Below are 20180 nucleotides of genomic sequence, written 5' to 3'. Positions count from 1 at the left end.
ATGATTATCTGTACTTTATATGTAACCTCCAAATAATTTTAAGCTCCATTAAAAATGCCTGGCACAAATTTGGCGCTCAATAAATCTTTATTGAATGGATGGATGGATGAATAAATGAAGTGATAGCACTTTGTTGACTCTAATTCAAAATGTATTGTTATTTCAGTTGTTATAATGGTTGTTACTTTTTATTATCACACAGATGACTGCAAATCTTCAGATATTACTTGTCTAACTATAACTTCACTATGTGGCTTTTATGTTTGCATACCATCCAGAGGCTTAAGTAGCACATTGCTAGAAGTACCTGAGAAGAGCTAAGAATTGCAGAGCCAAAAAAGGATAGCTCTCTAGTTCAATGTCCTGAGATTTAAGTTGTAGTTACCATTAGGTAGATACAAGGCAGTGGTCAGGAACCCAGAAAGTCAATGATATTGAAGAAGCAGGAAGATCCTGGAGGTCAAAAACAAACTAATAGTAAGTGATCTAGATAGTATGGTTGATACTGGAGAATGATGAGTAAGAAGGTATTAAAGTATAAGGGAAAGTTAAATTCCAAGCATTAAAATCAAAGCAGGAAGCTGTGACTGTCACTCTAAAATAAGGTATAGATGAACTCAGTACTTCACTATGTCCTTCCTATCAAACCTGGTATCAAGGAATATTTGCACCTCTTTTCACATTCATGAGGAGCAAAGGAATGACAAAGTATCTTGTTGAAGGATGAATCTGTTAATGTAAATAATGTTCTGACAGTGACAGGTTAAAGTACGACTGTATGTACAGGAATTTTTTTAAAATTTTCTACATACAATATGGGAGCCATCAATCTTTAGTTCCCTTCACTCTCAACTTGATTTTCATCATCAGATACAATAAAGAGCAGAGTGGGAGGATCATGGATTCTGAAAATGGGCTAGTTGTGTTCAATCCTAGCTATTTCCTTTTACTAGTTGTATCCTTTGGCCAAGTTATTTCACCACTATATACCAGTTTCTTCATCTGTAAAACAGAGATAATAAGAGCTCCTATTTCAATGGGTTGTGACAATTAAATGAGTTGATGCATGTAAGGATCTTAGAATGGTGCCTGGACACAGCAAATGCTATGCATTATTATTATTATTGTTATTATTATTATTATTACTATTATTACCATGACAGAAGAACAAATATTATTAAAAACAAACAAAAATAGAGAAATATATACTGTTATCTTTACCTATATTATAAAGATATAGTCTATAAGTATGAAAGAAAAATTTCAATTGTTCTTGAGCATTATTGACTATTAAAACTATAATCATTATCAAAATTATAAAATTACTGTATAAATTTTATAAAGCCTTTTACTTAATGCCATCCTTAATAGTTATAAAGAATATACATTTTCAATATCAAAAGAAATTGAAACTATACTACTGTTGGCCCACAAAACTTAGTCTTTAAGAGGTAATAAGCTATTAAATATTTTGAAACTAATTCTACTAAAAGCATGAATAGTTAATTTGAGAGGTTAGTCTGAAAATATCTGCACCCAGAACGGCTTAGTTGAAAAAGACTAGATTTGAAAAATCCCCAAACTAGGGAACTATTGGGAAAAAATAAATTATGAAACAACTTTCAATACCTGGATACGGCAGACACCGGAAAACCTGAATGTCAGAAAACTGATACACTGGAGACACTGGAAGGCACAGATATTGAGCCTGTTGATAGAAGACTGAGTAGTTGTAGGAAGGCATAAAGATGCTGGAAGATATGGAGATAGTGGAAGACAGGCAGTTGCTGGAAGCCCTGGAGATGCTGGAAGACCTGGAGGTGTAGGAAGATGTGAACTCCTTAGAAGACATGGATTTTGTTGGGGAAGACGGAGATTTTTTGGGAAGACATGGATTTGTGGGAAGATGTGGATTTTTAGGAAGATGTCGACTTTTGGGAAGACGTGGATTTTGGGGAAGACACAGATTCCTGGAAGGTGTAGATTTTCAGGAAGACGTAGATTTCCGGAAGACATGGATTTGCAGGAAGACATGAATTTTTGGGAAGACGTGGAATTTTTGGAAGATGTAGATTTTCTGAAGACGTGGATTTTCAGGAAGATGTGGATTTTCAGGAAGACATTGATTTCCTGGAAGCTATGGATTTAATAGAAGACAAAGATTTTTCTGGAAGAAGTGGATAGGATGGAAGATCAGGAGATAACTGGAAGACATAGATATTGGGAAGACATAGATTTTTTTCTGGAAGATTCGAATTTTCTAGAAGACTAGGATTGTTTGGAAGATGCGATATGTGGAAGTCTTGGGATGTTTCTGGAAGACATGAATTTTTCTGGAAGACGTTGATCTTCAGGAAGACATTGATCTTCAGGAAGACATACATCTTCAGGAAGACATATCTTGGCTGGAAGACCTGGAGTTAGTGGAAGACTTGAACTGGTAGAAGACACAGATTGGCTGGAAGACCTGGATTTTTCTGGAAGACTTGGATTGACAGGAAGACATAGATTCACTGGAAGACACTGATCATCTGGAAGACCTGTGAATTTCTGGAAGACTTAAATTGATGGGAAGACTTGGACTTTGTAGAAGACATTGATTTTTCTGGAAGACGTAGATTACACTGGAAGACATGGATTTTTCAGGAAGACATGGATTCTTCTGGAAGACGTGTGGATTTTCCTGGAAGACATGAATTTTCCCAGAAGACATGGATTTTGCCGGAAGTCATGGATATTTCTGGAAGACGTGGATTCTTCTGGAAGACACAGATTTTCTTGGAAGATCTAGATTCTGGATTTACTGGAAGACTTGGAGGATGTTGGAAGACATGCATTATCTGGAAGACTTGTATTTTCTGGAAATTCAGGATTTTCTGGAAGACCTTTATATTGTTGGAAGACTTGCAGCTGCTGGAAGACCTGGTGATGTTGGAAGACCTTGTTACGGCGCCACTGGAAACCCTAGATATTGGAAACATCATAAGCACAGGATTTTTGGAGACACTAGAAGGCTTGGATTTTGAAGACATTGGTTACTCTGGACATTAAAGACTTTGGAGACCCTGAATGTTGGAATATTTGATACTGAAATCCATATACTAAAAGTTTTGGTATTAGAGACATTGCAAATCTTGTATTTTTCAAACTCCTAAACATTATCCACAGACAACAAAGGACCTGGACATTTACACACTACAAGTTCAAAAACCCCACCTATTGAACAAACAAAAACAAAAAAATGCAATATTGCCATAGTCCTGTCCAAAAAACTGAGTAATTTATAAGAATTAAATTTAAATGATACTAGCAACCCTATATATTAAAAGATCTAGATGCTAAAAATATCTAGTTATTCATAGGTTCAGAGTGATAGAAACACCTGGATGTTGGGAAAAAGAGAGTGCTTGAGGATGTTGGATGACTTGGGTCAAGGAAGAACTGACCCAATAAAAAGATGTTACTGGATTTAAAAGAATGCAAGAGCTTAGGATCACAATGAAGGAGAATGAAAGGGGAGAATGTGGGAAGGGTATGTGAGAGAAACGACTGGGAGGAGAGGATGGCTTAGGATCACAATGTAAAGTCAATGAATAAATAAATAAATAGCAGAATACAGGAAAAAGTATGTAAGAGCTGGATGATATAGAAAGGGGCAATAAAATGCTATATTCTGGGCATGACATAGCCATTGGTATATGAATTCACAATACATGAAACTATGTTTACTGAGCCTTTACTGACAAGACTGGGCTTGTCAATTCCAGATGAAGAAAAATATCATGGGGCCCTGTACTTCTTAAAGGAACTCTTGGCTACTGATTGATACTAGGAGAGGGAGAATCACTGTCTTCTGATGGGACTCTGGTAAGAAGCCTATATTCCAAAGGATAATTTCATACCCATGATCACATGAATGGTCCTGGTTAAATTCAGTGGGTAACAAAACAAAAAGCCATGAAAGTTGGGAAAGGATTTATAGTAAGGATGAACATTGACAGGGATAAGGAGATTACATGGGATAGGGATTACAGTAATCATAATAGATTATGTATACGTGCATAAGATAATCAAATAATAATTTTGATTTTTAAAAGGCACTGTAAAAGCAATATTTAGAAGACATTTGTAGATATGATAACTGAAAAATATAGTACAAGATACTAGAAAAGCTACACTTGGATGCTATGAAATAAATGGACACTAGAAGCCCTGAAAATAAGAAATACTCAATGACTGAGACTACAGAAGATCTGAAAATTGTAACTCTGGACTGTGAAAGACAAGGCTTAACTTTAAGAAGAGGAGAAGTTATAGGAAAACTTAAAATTTTTAATAACTCTAGTATACTGGATAGTTTAGAAAATACAAGCACTAGAGATGACTCAGGCCAGAGACTAGAAAATAAGGATACTGTAATATGAGGGAAATCTGGTCATTGAAGATATTGTCATTTGTGGAACATAGAAGACCTAAGTTAGATTTACTGAAAAACAGAAAGGCCTGATCTTAGAAATTAGAAAGCCATATTCAGAAACATAGGTAACATTGAAAGACTTCAATGTTATGGTGTTGCTATTACATCTTAAGATAACTTTTATGATCCTAGCATCTCTTTTACTAAAATGCCAAACCACGGACAAGGTTATTTTAAGTAAAAAACAAAAAGGAAGCAGGAAGTCAATTAAAAAAGAGTAATTTGAATGCATTAGAATCTATCTCCACAGTCTCAATGAACGGCCCTGTTAAGTATTTATGGGTTGGCAGAATGAATGTCAGCAGGATACAAATTGTCAAAGAATATGCAATACCTTTCCTAGAAAATTTACTTGGTCCTAGATCAGGGTTCAGCAAATATGTTCTATTAAGAATCAGGCTGATAATATTTAATGGTCTCTGTTAAAACTACATGATTGCACTATCAGTGTAGACACAGATAAGGAAAATAACAGCTATAGCCTTATTCCAATAAAGCTTAACTTACTTTAAAAAGTTTAGGTGAGTGGATTTGCCAAGCTCAGCTCTACACACTAAATCTAGAGTATAATCAACTGAAGATTATCCAAGGTTAGCATTCACATGAAGAGCACAGAAGTAACACTTTGAAACCTAGTGGCACAAAAAATATTGTGTGACATGCTGATACTCAGGAGTTGGGGCTGCCAATTGTTCAAGTTCCCTTTATTCAGAAACAAAATTAAATGGGATGCACTCAAAGTCCCAGTCAAGGAGGATGACAGTCAGAGGCTGAAGGATTACACATGCAAAAAATAGAGAGATGAAATCCACCACTATAGTCTGAGCATACATGGAGACAAGGGAAATGAAGGAGAATATAATTTGGTAGGGTCACCTCATGAATAAAAAAAATATAATGCTCTGATCTCACTAACTAGAATTTAAGTAATAGCCATAAGAGATGAGAGTTCAGTTATAGCCTGAAATTCCCTATAACTAATATAAGTCTTAGGAGAACAAGAATTAGCACCTGTATTGAACACAAGAGAACTCAAGCAGTCAAAACTAGTTAAGGCACAATAGGTTGATGACTTAAAAATCAAATAGTTGTCAAGGAGACAATGGGTAGTCATTGTGGGTCATCTGACAAGGAAATATATCACTCAGAACCAAAATTATGATAGTCATGCAGAGAGGCCAAGGCCACTAACACATACAGCCACACATATAATGGTCTTTATACTAAGTATTCCAAGAAAAAACAAAGGGTTGTGATGGAAGGCCATGGTAGTAATACTAGTAGGTACTACTGTAAAATTGAATTGAAGCCTGACTGTAGAGTGAATAATTTTTTTAAAAAATTGAATTGAAGTAATGAAAGGTATGTAGCTTGAAAAACACAGTACCAGAGTCTTATGAGTACCCTACTTACTGAATACCACTCCTTAAAAATTTCTGAATGCCATGATAAATGTATGAATTACCAAAAAGTTCAGAAGTCAGTTATAAAGAATCTTCCTTGCCTAGTAAGAACACTATGGCTTGCACAGTTCTTTGAAAGGAAACAGTTAAAAATTGGTGGTATGGTCAAGAGTGCATCCTACAGAGATTTATCATCACTCCCTATATCTGAGTGCCTTAATTATCTTTAAGGTGGAATTAAGTAGCTGGATTATTTTCAAGAGAACAGGAATGCATTTGTGTCAAAAAGTTACTATTTCTAATCTCTAGGGAAATAAACATCATATAATAGTAATCACATTATAAGCACAGTGTGAAAGAATTACTGCAGAAATAAGGGACTTATTTCAGGTGTCCCTTCTAAGCAAACAAGAAAAATATTAAAATCCATTTCTTATTCTTTCTTTTAAAACCATCATTTACACCTTATTTGAAGGATATTCAATATTAAAATTTTGCTAAATATAAATTATCATGTTCAAATATACAAATTTATTTATATTATAATAATAATAATAGCAATGATTTATTGAGCGCTTACTATGTGCCAGGCACTGAACTAAGCATCTTGTGTAATCTTCATTTGTCATTTAATAATACATGGAATTATTCACCCCATTTTACAGATTAAGAAAATGAAGTCCATGACAGTTAAAAGACATGCTCACAGTCACACAGCTAGTAATTGGTATGAGAAAATTTAAAAACAGGTATAATCTTAAGGCCTAGGCTTTGTGCTGACTTATCACGCACAGTAAAAGGTCAAAGATTAATTTGCCAGGCTTAAGGACCTCTAACCCAAGACAGAGCACCCTGACTCAGAGCAGCCAAAAAATTCAATGTCCAAACCCTTACTTGAAGTCACTTGTATTTTTTCTCTTGATACATACAAGCATATCGCCACCAGCCACCAAGTAGTCAACCACCAACTCTGGGTACTTGTGATGATGGGTTAGCTGGTAATGCAAAACAAATTACAATGCCTCAGATAATGAGATTTATACTTAATTTTGCCATATGTGTTACTCATGCTCAAAAATATTCTTTCACATGTGCTTAATTTTATTTTTCATCAAAAGATTTTTTTTCTATTCACAGAATAGTACTTTATAATATTTACATCAGTGGTCAATGTATTTCATGTCAAAAGCATCATTCACATATTCTTAAAAAGTAGATTCCACTGAAGCCTTTTATTGACTTTTAGGCTGTGGCAGACACGTGATCTAAATGTATAGCTTTCTCTGTAGTTTCAACTTTAAAAGATCATGAATAAAATAATTTTTAAGTCAACTGTCAGTTTTCTAATCCATTTATCCTCACCTTCCTTTTTCTTTTTTCCTTTTTTCTCACCATGATTAAATATGCCTATCAAGAAGGTAATCTCTATCTGTGTACTTCTTTATATTGAGCTCAAGAACTTACCCTAACCATTTGACAGTAGAACTTGTATAAAACCAACTAAAATAAATGTTAGGACTGGGGAAATGGCGCATCAGAGAAGAATGCTTGCTCTGCAAGCATGAAAACCTGAATTTGAATCACCAGAACCCACATTGAACAAAAGAAGCCATACTGTAAACACAGAGTGGGGAGATGAGGTAGAAATAGGAAGATTGGTAGTGCTTTTACTGCCAGCAACAGTTCAGGTTTAGTGAGAGAACCTGTCTCAAGGCAATAAGCTAGAGAGTGACAGAGCAAGGCACCCAATGTCCTGTTGTGGCCTACATGTTCACATACCAGTGTTTGAACTTATTTACACCTGCACATGCAACATAGAAGCACACATGCACACACACATCATACAGTAACACATATATTCATTCACAGACCCAAAAACAGAACTTAAATAGACAGAAACTTTTTAATTGGGGGAGAATATTGATAATTTAAAGCATAAAAATTCTACTTATTTGACAGTGCTGTCATTAAATTCTACTCCTATCACTTAGCTTATACCAAACTACTACATCTTCCTATAAATGTGACTTACTTTTGAACTGAACCAGATTAAAGTGTTCTAACATAAAGCACAGTAAAATCTATCATTTATCCTCAACAGGATTACTTCTGAGACTTTAACTGGATGTTGTCTTAAACAGGAATGAAATTTATCTCAGCATTTTAAATAAAATGATTGGAGCCCTAATCAATTTATTCTATCATCCAAAATCTAGAGAGTCCTACAAAATTAAAATAATATAATGGTCAATTTCTCACTATATTACATTGACTTCCTAGTTGATATAATTCAATTTAAAGATTGGTTTTTCTAAGTCTGATCAAATCAAGAAGTATAATAGCCAGGGTGGTAATATCAATGTATAGGAAAGGTATCAGAAATTTTCATTCTTCAGAGGCATATGTAGCCAGGCACAGTGGCACACACCTGTAATTCCAGAACTCTGGGAGGCAGAGACAGGTGGATTTCTGTCAGTTCGAGGCCAGCCTTGTCTACTAATCAAGTCCAGGATAGGCAAGGATACACAGAGAAACCCTGTGCCAAAAAACAAACAAATAAACAACAACAATGTCATATGATTATACTGACAAAGATGGCGACTGACTTCCAATACTTATCTGTAGACATAACTAAGAAGAAACTAGTTGTTCACAGAAGCTTAAAGCATTAACAATCTAGATATCTGCACTTATATTTAACAAAATGATACGTATAAAGTGTTAAAATGGTAGAAAGTGTTTTATAAAGTTATTTTCCCCAAATTCTATTATATGTAATAGAATGTTACATAATATATATTACATACATACACACACGCACACACACACACACACACACACACACACACACAGAAGGTGTTTTCTCATTAAAAAGCTGACCATACATTTGCTTTAATTATTCAATGTCATCTATACTTAACTTTCTTTTCTGGGAGGACCTAAAACATGTAAAGCTTGAATCACAATCACATTTTTACAATGCTGGGGAATAAACCCAGGGTGTTTAACTTGCCAAGAAAGGGCTTTACCACCGAAGTATATCAATCCAAACAACAGTTTTCAAGTGGCATGAATATAATTTAACACTACTATTTACCCTGGTCTTTGTGTAAAGACTTAGATAATCACAAAGTCAACCAATATGGTTGATGCAGTTTTCTCTAAATATGACAATAACTGAGTTAGAAGAACCTTGGAGACCAAGATACAATACTTTCATTTGAAAGTTATGAAAAGCATAGTGACTTGGGTAAGACTGCCCATTGAACTAGTGGCAGAACAAATATTCAATCAATCATGTTTGCCTTGTTCCCTAAACCCACTACTATTTCTCTTCTATTATTCTGTCTTAGTTTCCTTTCACCTCAGAGCAGCAGTTAGCATGTAGAGCTATAGGTAGAACCAGCTGATTTGTTTTCCAAATATGTAGGCACTGGCTCTACTATTGGAAACACATTCCAGGGAATGTTAGTTTTCAGAGCTCCCCTCCTTGACTCCAAAATACAGCTAATGCTAAGAACACCTGTGGGCTAGAATAAATGTGAATGCTTGCCCAGAACTAGGTTCACAGTATCTGATAATGGGCTTTCAACCCACATTTGCTTCTTCTGAGCTTGAGAATGTGGGCCACTCATTTGCAACTGTGTGAGCAAGGCCTTTTTAACACTGTGGCTCAAAAGCAATACTTCCTTACTCAACACCTTCTTGATCTCCAGGTCGCCTTTGTGCATTTTAGGTTATATTAAGTTCTCTTTTTGGCAACTTTATGTCAACATTTACTCTTCTTCATTTCTCTCTTCAGGCATTTCCACATCATTATCCTATGCAATCAGGGTGCTCCTGCTATAATGTTGGCACAGTGGCAGTTAGGGCAAAGGATCAAGCAATGTTAGTCAGACTTCCTGTCTATTCCCAGAAAAATTACCTAACTGAGTTCGAAATAAACAGCAGATAAGAATGTATGTAAGTAGATAAAAGACCAGGTAGGCTCACCATTTGACTATGATGAAATAGAATAATATCTGAGTGTCTTACATCCAGCTTTGTTATTTCTTCTATGTTAAATCTGATTGGAAATATCATTCAAAGTTCACTTTAATAATACCTTAGGCAAATAATGAGATTACAAAGGTGAATTAAACCCTCAAACCTAATCTAGAAATGAATTCTGCAGCACCTTTTGGGAACAGGAAGTGTCAGCATTCCTTTTTCTGGAGGATGTTCAGCACGTCAAAGCATGAGGGGTAAAGCAAACATGAGAACAGGAAGGAACTATGGAAATTAACTGTACTAATTCTTCCTCCTTTGGTTAGGTACCAATGCAAACCGAGGAATTAATGATAAATGCACTGCCTCTCAGTACCAGCCAATACTTAAGTTAAAGAACTGACTCACAACAAATGAACTTATGCCAAACTAATCCCTCTGGCAAAATACCAAACTAGACATAATCAGAATGAAAGTAAATTTCAGAAAGAAGAGGAGAGAGCACAGATAGCAGGCCCTTCCTACTTTGCTAGGTTGTAGAATGTGCCAGAAACTCTTGCACTATCAATGTCAGAGGAATTAAGGACTCTTGTATTAGAGGGTGAGTAGCATTGTGAAAGTCCAAGATAATTGGTTTGTTCACAGAAATAAAATGCCAAGGTGCATCTCAATGACATTTCCCAAATATTTTACATTAGTAGTTGTGGTTCCTTGGCAATTACTTTTCCATTTTTTTTTTTCTGAGCTCATGGTGATAACAATGCACCTGTGAAAATGTTGCTAATGACAACAGTGGCAAGGAAAGAACAGAGAAAATGGAGTTTGCTGCAGAGAAGTAATCTTGGTCTTCCCCATTTTCTTCCTCCAACACATGGAGCACCAAGCATAATGTCAGAAGTACCAGAAGAGGGTCTGAATCCCAAGTTTCAACTATTGGTATGTGGCACTGTTTGGAGGACTGGGTGGATGGTTCACATTCCTTCTTCCCTGTCAAGAGTAGAGAGAACATACTGATTGACCTTGGTCGATTACACATTCCTAGGGCTGTGTGTCTTCACAGAAGCCTCTCTGAAGGTCAGCATGTACACAACTAAAGGATCTCTCCCTGCTTGATGATTTCATATGCAGAATGCAGATTTTTTCTTTGAGGAAAAAATCATAGTCTTTGATTTTTTGGATGCTAACCTAAGTTGGCTTACTTTTATCAACATTTTAGGTAATCCTATCTGTAAAATACTTCTCAAGTATATTCTCAGAATGAGAGCCAACAGATTGGCAACATTACTTAACTCCATTTCTTCAACCCCTCTGTGAACCCAGTGTTTTGCCCAATGGTATATTTTCAATTTCTTCTATGACTGGAAGAAGACACTCAGAACCAGTAACAACCTAGTTCTAAATTTTTGTCCACTTTCACTAGGGGTTGAGATTTTTATTTCTCTCCCTTATTCTACTATTGTTAGGACAAGTGAAAAAAATTCTCTGAGACACTTTCACAAAGGCCAGTACAGTCCACCATGAACATTATGAGTACAACAAGGCCCAATGCGGGGATTGAAGGAGAAGAGCTAGTCTCGAGAAAACGGAGATAATTTGTGCACAAGGACCAGCATTCATTATTACTTTTCCAGTTGTGACACTGTCCCAAATCAGTTGTACTTTCAAGTCCATATCATTTTCATGTAAATATTGATTAACCTCAGTAGAAAACCCACTGAATAGTAGTTCAGAGTAGTAGTTCTCGGTTACCCTTGGTTGTTTGTTTTCATTCAGGTAGACATAAAATAGTATCTGGTATTCTCTTTTAAAAGAGCAAGGATTCTGGAATTTTGAAGTGGCCAAGTTGGCACGTACTTGTAGAATAACAGGACCACTTCATCTCCATTGTTCAGGAAAACTGCCATCTCTTATACTCATCTTGTCACTTCCAGGGTACTTGAGAACAACTTCATGCTCTGCTTCCTCTGCCTGCTACTTTTTTTTTTCATGCAGCCCATAATGTTTCTTGAGCTTCTCTATCTACCCATTCCTTGCAATGAATAGTCTAAAATTTTTACCTAGATACAAAGGTAACTTTGAATTTCAGGATGTTCATCAACAGTTCATGCCAATGGAAAGAGGCCTTTTGAACCTCTGTTTCAGAAGTTACAAATACAAATCTCCTTAGAGTTTCTCTATTTCAGTGTTTTATGTTATGTATGATGTTTCTAGTGATTCCAGTGTGTTCCTCATTGTAGTAGTCCTTACAGTACATTTTTTTTTTACAATTTAGAGATTCAGAAACAGCAAACGTTACCATACAGAGTTTTGCTTTTACCATTATCAAACATTTCAAAACACTCATGTTTTTTGCTCTCAACAGTACCTTTCTTGCCCTAGTCAATCTCTGTGTGTTTCCATCACCCATCTTTTTGGGTTTTTGCTTGGAGGTTATTTTCATCCTAACTTAGACAAGTTCACAGTGATTGAAAATTTGTTATCACTGAGTAGTAAATGATACTAATTTTTAATACTTAATAACCAAATGATAAAATTAATGAGACAGGTAAAGAGGGCTAAAAAGTTTTATATATAACATAAGCACATGAGCAATGGCTGCAGAAAGAACAGGCAGAAGCACACAGGGCTGAAAAAAGTAACTCAAATTTTGATTGGTTTTTTTGCACATGCACAAATCAGCTAGCAGTGATGACTTGAACTTGCATATTGTTCTAAAGAACACAAAGGTGTAGCAGACAAGATAAACCAAAATGTTGCATGAGAATGACTTGCAGTTGAGTAGGAACTACAGAATTCAGGAGTCAAGGTCAGGCTACCAGTCTGAGGGTGAGAATCACAAATACCACCATCTAGGAGAAAGCAGACACAGAAATAGGAAAGGGCATCAGAACTGGGGTAATCTGAATGAGTAGATTATGAGGTAATGAGAATGACAGATATTTGGAAGAATAATGCATGCCAGACTACTTTGGCCAAGGTTGTAGCAATTGCATACTCACTAGCAATGGATTTGCATGCTTTTCTCCAGTGGGCTCACCAACGTGATACATTACCAGCTGTTGTGATTTGTTCCAAATAAATGAATAAGAAGATATTTCACTTTTTCTTCATTTTCATTTGTTAAATCATCTGTCCATAAGTCGAGAATCTCCTGTTATGTAGAGCACTGCTTAAGGGATCTAGCTACATTTTTATCCCACCCCAATTTCATTTTTCTTTGAGGAAAATATGAGTATTGGTCAGAAATACTTCTTCTAGTAGGCTAGCTGAAAATGGTGGGATCTAACATGACTGACTGAATGACCACTGGACAAGTTAAAAGTTCATTAATCATCATAAATGATTAATTGATTAATTGGACTGGGAATGTCACTCAGTTGGAGAAAAGAATGAGTGACTATCATTCAAAAAGCCCTGGTTCAGTCCTAGCACTGCATAAAAAAAAATATGGTGATGCAAAGCAAGATTGGAAGTTCAAGTTTATCCTAGGCTATATTGCAAGATTAAGGTCATCCTAGGCTACATGAGACCACAATGCTTTCAAAAAAAAAAAAAGAAAGAAAGAAAAGAAAAACGAGAGGAGGGAACGAAAGAAAGAGAAAAAGGAATAAAAGAAGGAAATGGGTAGAGGGGGAGAAAGGGAGTGAGACAGAGAGGGGAGGAATCCCATATGCATGCTAAATGATATCCCCACCCTGTGTCATAACTATTGACAACAGCTATGGCAAAGACTTGAAAGAATCATAAAAGGCATAAAAATAATTTTTGGAAAATCTCTTTCATTTTCATAACATATACATATATTTTCCCTTTATATAATTCTTATTTCTCTGTTTATGTGTCAGGAGTTTGGGTAGATTATGTAAATATCTGGATTCTATCCTCAACACTACAAACACACACAAACACACACTCAAAGGTAAAAGATTCAGTGTCCAATCTTTCACCAGAAACCAAATTATTTAAACATGGAAAGAGTTCAGCTTTTAACAGTAATAACAACTGTTTCCTATACCATATAGCAAAGACTTATAAAAGAAAATGAGCAGAGTATATAGAATAAATGAAAATTATGTGTTAAACTGTATCACTGAATAAGAATCCATTCAATCAGTTTCAAATGACAGAATATACTTTTATAACTCCCATTGGAGTCTCATCTCTGTCCGTGCAATGAAAATGTTAGCATTGTAAGATGCTGGAGCTGTCAGCATGAAGACTAAGTGCTTTGAAATAAATTACACATGTTACGATATTTCTGTACTAAAAGCTCCACTAAAATGAGCCTTGAAGTTTGTTAGGATGCTAAGAAATAACTGTGTAGTCAAGTATACTTGTTTTCAAGGCATTTTCCCCAAGCACATTTAAATCTACAAGGCTGAAAGCTTCTTTCAGCTTCTTTGTGAGAACAGGAACCTTGGCACCCTCAGGAAAGAGAAAGCTTGACTGGCCAGGAGTTAGAGCTCAGAAGGGCAAGAAAATAACAGGATGTTTTTTGTTCTCTCTAGACACTTCAAGAAAGAACAGGGACGACATTTAGATGCCACACCCTGTGATGATTTGCCGGGATAAATAGAACCAAGTTAATTGCAGCCTTTGTACTGAAAGGACATTGGCTTTTAAAGGATTTGCTTTTCTATAACTACTCAGCAATCACTTTCTCTTTCAAAAATCTTAAAAAATCTTACAAACATTTAACTCATGGCTTTAAAAACTACAGGCCTTCATGAATCTTTTAACATTTTAAGCTACAATGAGGTTTCCATAAGGAACCTCACTTTTTCTCAAAATTAATGATATATCCACAGTGTGTACTATTACTAGTAATAATAATGTCATCATTATTAATAACGTATATTATTACTAGTAATAATAATGCCGTTCTGCTGAGCTTTGCAACCAGAGCAAACTTTCTAAGACAAGGTAAAAATCCTGAACTTCTGTGAGTCCCTTTGACCTACTGAGCCTTGTCCAACACTCTCTGTATAACAGTCCCTACCCATTTTTCAGACTTATCATTCACCAGCATCTCATGTTTTCTTTTATTATCACTTCAGCCAGTGAAAATGAGATTTTAGCCACCCGCCTTCCTTTAACCTTCAGTATTTATTTCAAGCACAAACCTCATCCAGGAAACTGAACTAAAACAGAAAAGTATTTTAAAGATCTGGTTTTCTTTTTTAAAAATGTAGAAATGCAGAATCTGATCAACAGTGTACACCAAGAAGCAACAGCCTGCTGCATGTTTTGGCTCTCCCTGGCTTTCCAGACTTACTATATACAGTCTTATTTCCTGTTCATTCTGCCCTATTTCACAAGTAAATGGCACTGCAGTATTGAATGACGACACTTGTCAAGAAAGCCTTTCCTGATTGTTTTCCATTAAAACATACAGGCTTATCTCTTACCCTTTACTCTAATTGCTTTTACTCAAGATAGTTATCAAAACAATTTAATAACTTTTATTGCCTTTTTTTTCCTACTCATAAGCTACATGAGCGCAGGAGCACTCTATGTTTTGTATACTCTTTAATCTTCATACCCAGAAGAATACTTGAGATATAGGTGTAACATCTTCTTATTACTTAATAACTATTTATTCTGGAAAAGAACTATAAAACCCAAGCAACAATTCCCATTGTTACATTGAACTCCTCTAGAAAACAGGCCTCATGCAAACAGGGTCAAGGAGGAAGAAGGACTATGATGATGATGACCATGATGACGATAATGTTGGAGGAGGAGAAGCAGCAGCAGCAGTAACAACAACAGCAGTAGCAAGGACACTAAGGGTATCTGTAAGCATGTTTAATAGTGAATTCCTCTGCTGGTTTCTGCTTTCCTGCAGTTATTGCTGCTTTAGAGAGTTCAGATTCAATTACTTCAACAATAACATCTCAACAGAGGCAACTGAATATATGACACACAGCCACTGCCCAACAAATACTGATCCCAAACTCAACAGTATGAGCTTCATACAATAACACTAACCATTCCTAAACTAGCTTTTAGGGGAAAGAGTCCCAGGAGACCACTGCCTGTGAAAGTATACCTGGACTGAGATTTTGAGTTAAGCATTTGAGAAAGAAAGATAGATATGTCAAAATATGGACATACTACTTTCTAAAGGAAGCTTACCTCTCTTTGTCAGGATGCTACAGCATACCATTCTTAGTTCCTACAATGTCACTGCCTCAAAGAGCAGGTGAACATATGGATGGGTAAAACAGGGAGAAACAGTTTTCCCTCAGTATTAGGAAGAGCTCACTAAATAACAAGAGCTGTGCAGAATGGATTAAGGCTGTCTCCTCCAATTGTAATATCCCTAACAGGGAAAGTGTCAGATGTCACAAATGCACTCTAGGAGATTTCCTTTAAACCCTGGCATGGTGGCACACATATGTAATCCCAGCACTCAGGAGGCAAAGACAGAAGAATAGTGAGTTTGAGTGAAGCCTGGATTTCATGGATTATATAAAAGGCCTGCCTAAAAATATCTAAAATAAAATAGAAAATAAAATAAAATAACTTGCACTCACCTGTATATTCCATATACTTATCCAAAATTAAAAACAAAACAAATATTTTTAAAATAATAACAACAAAATAAAACTGATAAAGGAACTTTGGCTATTAGAAAACATTTACATGGTGGGCATAGTTGTACATACCCATAGTCTCAGCACTAGGGAGGAAGAATTAGGATTTCAGAGTTCAAGGTCATCTTCAGCTACACAGTAACTTTGACACCAGTCTGGGATACATGAGACCTGGTGTCAAATAAAAAATGAAATGAAAAGAAAAAGATGTGTACTACTAATGTTATAACAATGTCATAGCAAGTGAAGTCATACGATAGAATATACAGAATAACTCTCTGGTTCCAGTGCAAGCCAAGTCTTAATGTCTCCTCCATATTTGTTATGAAAACTGTAACAAATCATTTATTATTATCTTACATTCTACTAAACTTTCACATATTAGCTGAACATAATAAACAGATTTCATTGTACTTTTTTTTTCAAATTCCACACACTGTTATGTTATTTACAGTATTGTATTATAAACATTTCACATTCTCAGTTCTTAAGTCACAGAACATTTAATATTATCTCTCATCAGAGAAACCTGTGCGGCATCCTCAAGTTGTAAATTATAAAAATCACATGAGTTTTTACAATCAATTTTCATTCTTCCAAACAAATAATAGAAAATCACTTTAAAGTTTAAATATCATTCTTGCAGACAAAATTCCTATTTACATCCAAAATAAGTTAAAGGTATAATGATGATATTGATTCTTATTGGTTCCCACACTGCTTAATTGTTTTGCTATTTTAAAATTTGAAAATAAAGACAGTTTTTTAAAAACTTTGCTTTCCTTCTATGGTTCAACAGAATCATTAACCAAACAGATATCTGTAAGTTGTTAATAATAATTCACTTCTTAAATTAAAATGTCATGGATAGTCATTCACACTTCTTACTTGATCAAATTACATTTTTGTATCTCTGAACAGTATTTTTAAAGACGTCTCTGTAGTAACAGTGCCCTCTGCTGGCCACACAGTGGAAGAGCCAAACTTGGACAGAAGCTGTGATCTACTGTGAGCCTTGGGAATGGCCACAATAAACCCTCTCACTAACTGACTTCCCCTTTTAGCCTAAGTAGAATATTGATTTAAAAGCTCCTCCGGAGGAAAAAAGACAAGATCTTTCTATCCGGCCAAAGGTGCGCAAGTGATCCAGAAAATTCCATTCTCTTCTTCCAAAAGCTTCCAAAGATTTTAAAAAGATAAATGACGCATTGATTTCCACATCTTTTCGATTTCCTAGTTCCATTACTTTTTTTCTGGCTACTCAACACAAGGAACTGGCAACTGGTAGCCCACCTTAAATATGACTGTGCCGTAGTCTAATTATGGGCTGCTTACCGATCATGATTCCTTTCATGACAAACAACACAAGACTGGTATAAAATGGCTCCCCTGAATAATAAGAATCAAAAGCCTCTTTTTCATAGCACCTAACATAATGTCCCACCATGTTCTGGGAGAGCTAAATGTAGTATGATGGGCAAGACACCATGAAAATTAGTGTAATATACATCAGAAGGTGTTTAGATAATTGCAAATTCAGATTGTGTTTGCATGTCACTAAATGCTTGTGGTGGACTACAAAAGAGCTATGCATCCTCAACACAGACAGGTTATTTTCTCAAGAACTTCTAAAGTTATTCTCTGCTACTTGTGGTAAATTACACTTTAAATAAGAGGTTCTTAACCTTCCTAATGCTGCAACCATTTAATACAGTTTCTCATGCTATGCTGACCCCAACCATAATATTATTTTCTTATTATCTCATACCTGTAATTCCGTTACTGCTGTGAACTGTTTTCTCATATGCAGGATATCTGATATATAACCCCAGTAAAAGGGTCATGGCCCAGAGGTTGAGAACCGCTGCTTTAAAGCTTCTATATTCTGTACAAATTCAGAATGGTTCCCTAAACCCGAATAAGGGAGCCCAATTTCCTCCCTTACACCTTGCTTCTGTGATATGTGGGAGGTTGCAAAGCCAAGGTTTGATTACATAAGCTTCTATAATCTCTATATTGTTCCCCACAAAAAGCAAAGCTGTCCTTTGGGGCACAGAATAAGGAAGCATTAGTCCCTGCTTCTTACCCTTCCTCTGTTGAAGGAAATTCACGATGAAAACTGGACTCAGCAAAGACACAGCTACTGAGGTCCAAAACATAGCACATATTGGTCACTTTCAGAGTCATGTCACAAAACCCAAAATTAAGGTATGACAAGCTACACCAGACAAAAGTGCAGGGTCAAACTCTGTCAATAACACTTCATGGAATTTTTTGACATTGGCTTTGAATTTTATAGAAACAGTATGGAGAAATCTTTATCTTGATTACTTAATGATTTTCTGTCTCCTTAAATTTTGTGCCTGCAGTAAGTTCCTCACTTTATTTGCTGCCATCTGGGCTCTTCAGAGATTCAAATGAAGGCATGAGGTTCAAGATTTCCCAACTAGAGAAGTGGTAGACCACCACAGGAATGGAAGCCACGTGCCCAGGCCAGTTCTGCACTGAGAGGAGGAAGCTGACTGAAAATGTGGCTCTCTGGCTGAAAGCCCATAGCCCTGGGCTCATCGTCTGTACCAAGCCTCCAGGGATGTCAGTCGCTAAAGACATCAGTGAGATGTCTGCTTGCCTAATCAGGCTGTTACCACAGTGTCCTCTTTTAACCACCCTGGGAAATATGTGCTCCCCTCTGGGAGGATGTTGTTCTTCTGTGCAGGATGCTAATGCACTGCCCTTCACTGCTGCCTTCATCAGTTATCTGCTTCTGGAAAGAACTTCCCTTACACTCCTCCTCCTCTCCCCCTACAACCCACCCCCTACCAGCCTTCCTGCCTGCCTGCCTGCCTAGCTCAGCTCACCTCCCTCTATGCTAGGCAGACTGGACAAGCTCAGCTCTTTCGTAAGAGGACTAACATATGCTGTCACTTCCCACTTCTGTTTTGGTGTATGCCCAGACATTACTACAGTTTCACCATTACATCACCACCACCTTTACCCTCAGTCCCAGAAAGTCTCATGGGCAGTCATTCTGGATTACTTTATCAAGACCTATCATATGGGACAAGCCCTGTTAGTGTTTTTGTTTTGTTTTGTTTTTTAATGATGGTAACAAGTTACTGGAAATGGCACAGAATTTTACAGCTGGAAGGAATATATCAGATTAAAATAGGATTAAGCATTCATTCAAGGCTTTTAGTGAAATTACTTGGTTTAGAGGAAGGCAGGGTTTCTAAGGTAAAATTACCTAAGTATTCTGTCCTACACAACATGTGTATGTGCGCACAAATTATTTTTAATTTATCATTTGCATATAGATATGTGGTTTATTTTCTGATATCATCAACTGTAAGCATATGGGGGTCTGGATTTGCTGCCCCCACCTTGTAAGACCTCCAATTTCTCTGATACAAGGGAAAAAAGGACAAATGCTAGCCACAGGCAATTTAGGTTTAGTACACAGTATTTAATAAGGCTTGCTCAACTGAGCATAACATCCCGGCACACTTACCTATAGAAAATAGACCAGAAACACCAATGTTTGTCACACATGCTAAAGTGCACGGAGAGTGCCAAGGGATGACGTTCAATGGAGGCTTGCTTTGCTTTTTTTATGCAAGTTGGAGGCACTGTATGCCATCTCCAACAGGAAAAAAAAATCTGACCTAAAAGCAATCATGACAAGAATGATGCATGTGTCGTCCATATTCTTAAACC

General features: G+C 36.3%; 1 protein-coding gene across 12 annotated transcripts in view; it reads right to left on the bottom strand.

Annotated features, from left to right (window-relative positions):
* LOC110543861 (melanoma-associated antigen 10-like) overlaps positions 1-20180 on the bottom strand; it is a 207929-nt gene that overhangs the window by 138252 nt on the left and 49497 nt on the right. The window contains exon 8 of one of the 12 annotated variants that reach the window (XM_060375480.1): positions 16539-16637. The exons of the other annotated variants lie outside the window; for them this stretch is intronic. The gene's annotated coding sequence lies outside the window, so the exon portion shown is untranslated. The remainder of the gene's footprint in view (positions 1-16538; positions 16638-20180) is intronic. 12 annotated transcript variants of the gene reach the window in all.

The sequence above is a fragment of the Meriones unguiculatus genome, chromosome X, assembly GCF_030254825.1.
Source record: "Meriones unguiculatus strain TT.TT164.6M chromosome X, Bangor_MerUng_6.1, whole genome shotgun sequence".
In the NCBI taxonomy this organism is placed as follows: Eukaryota; Metazoa; Chordata; class Mammalia; order Rodentia; family Muridae; genus Meriones; species Meriones unguiculatus.
Note: the sequence above shows the minus strand (reverse complement) of the source record. Positions and strands in the feature narration are given on the sequence as shown.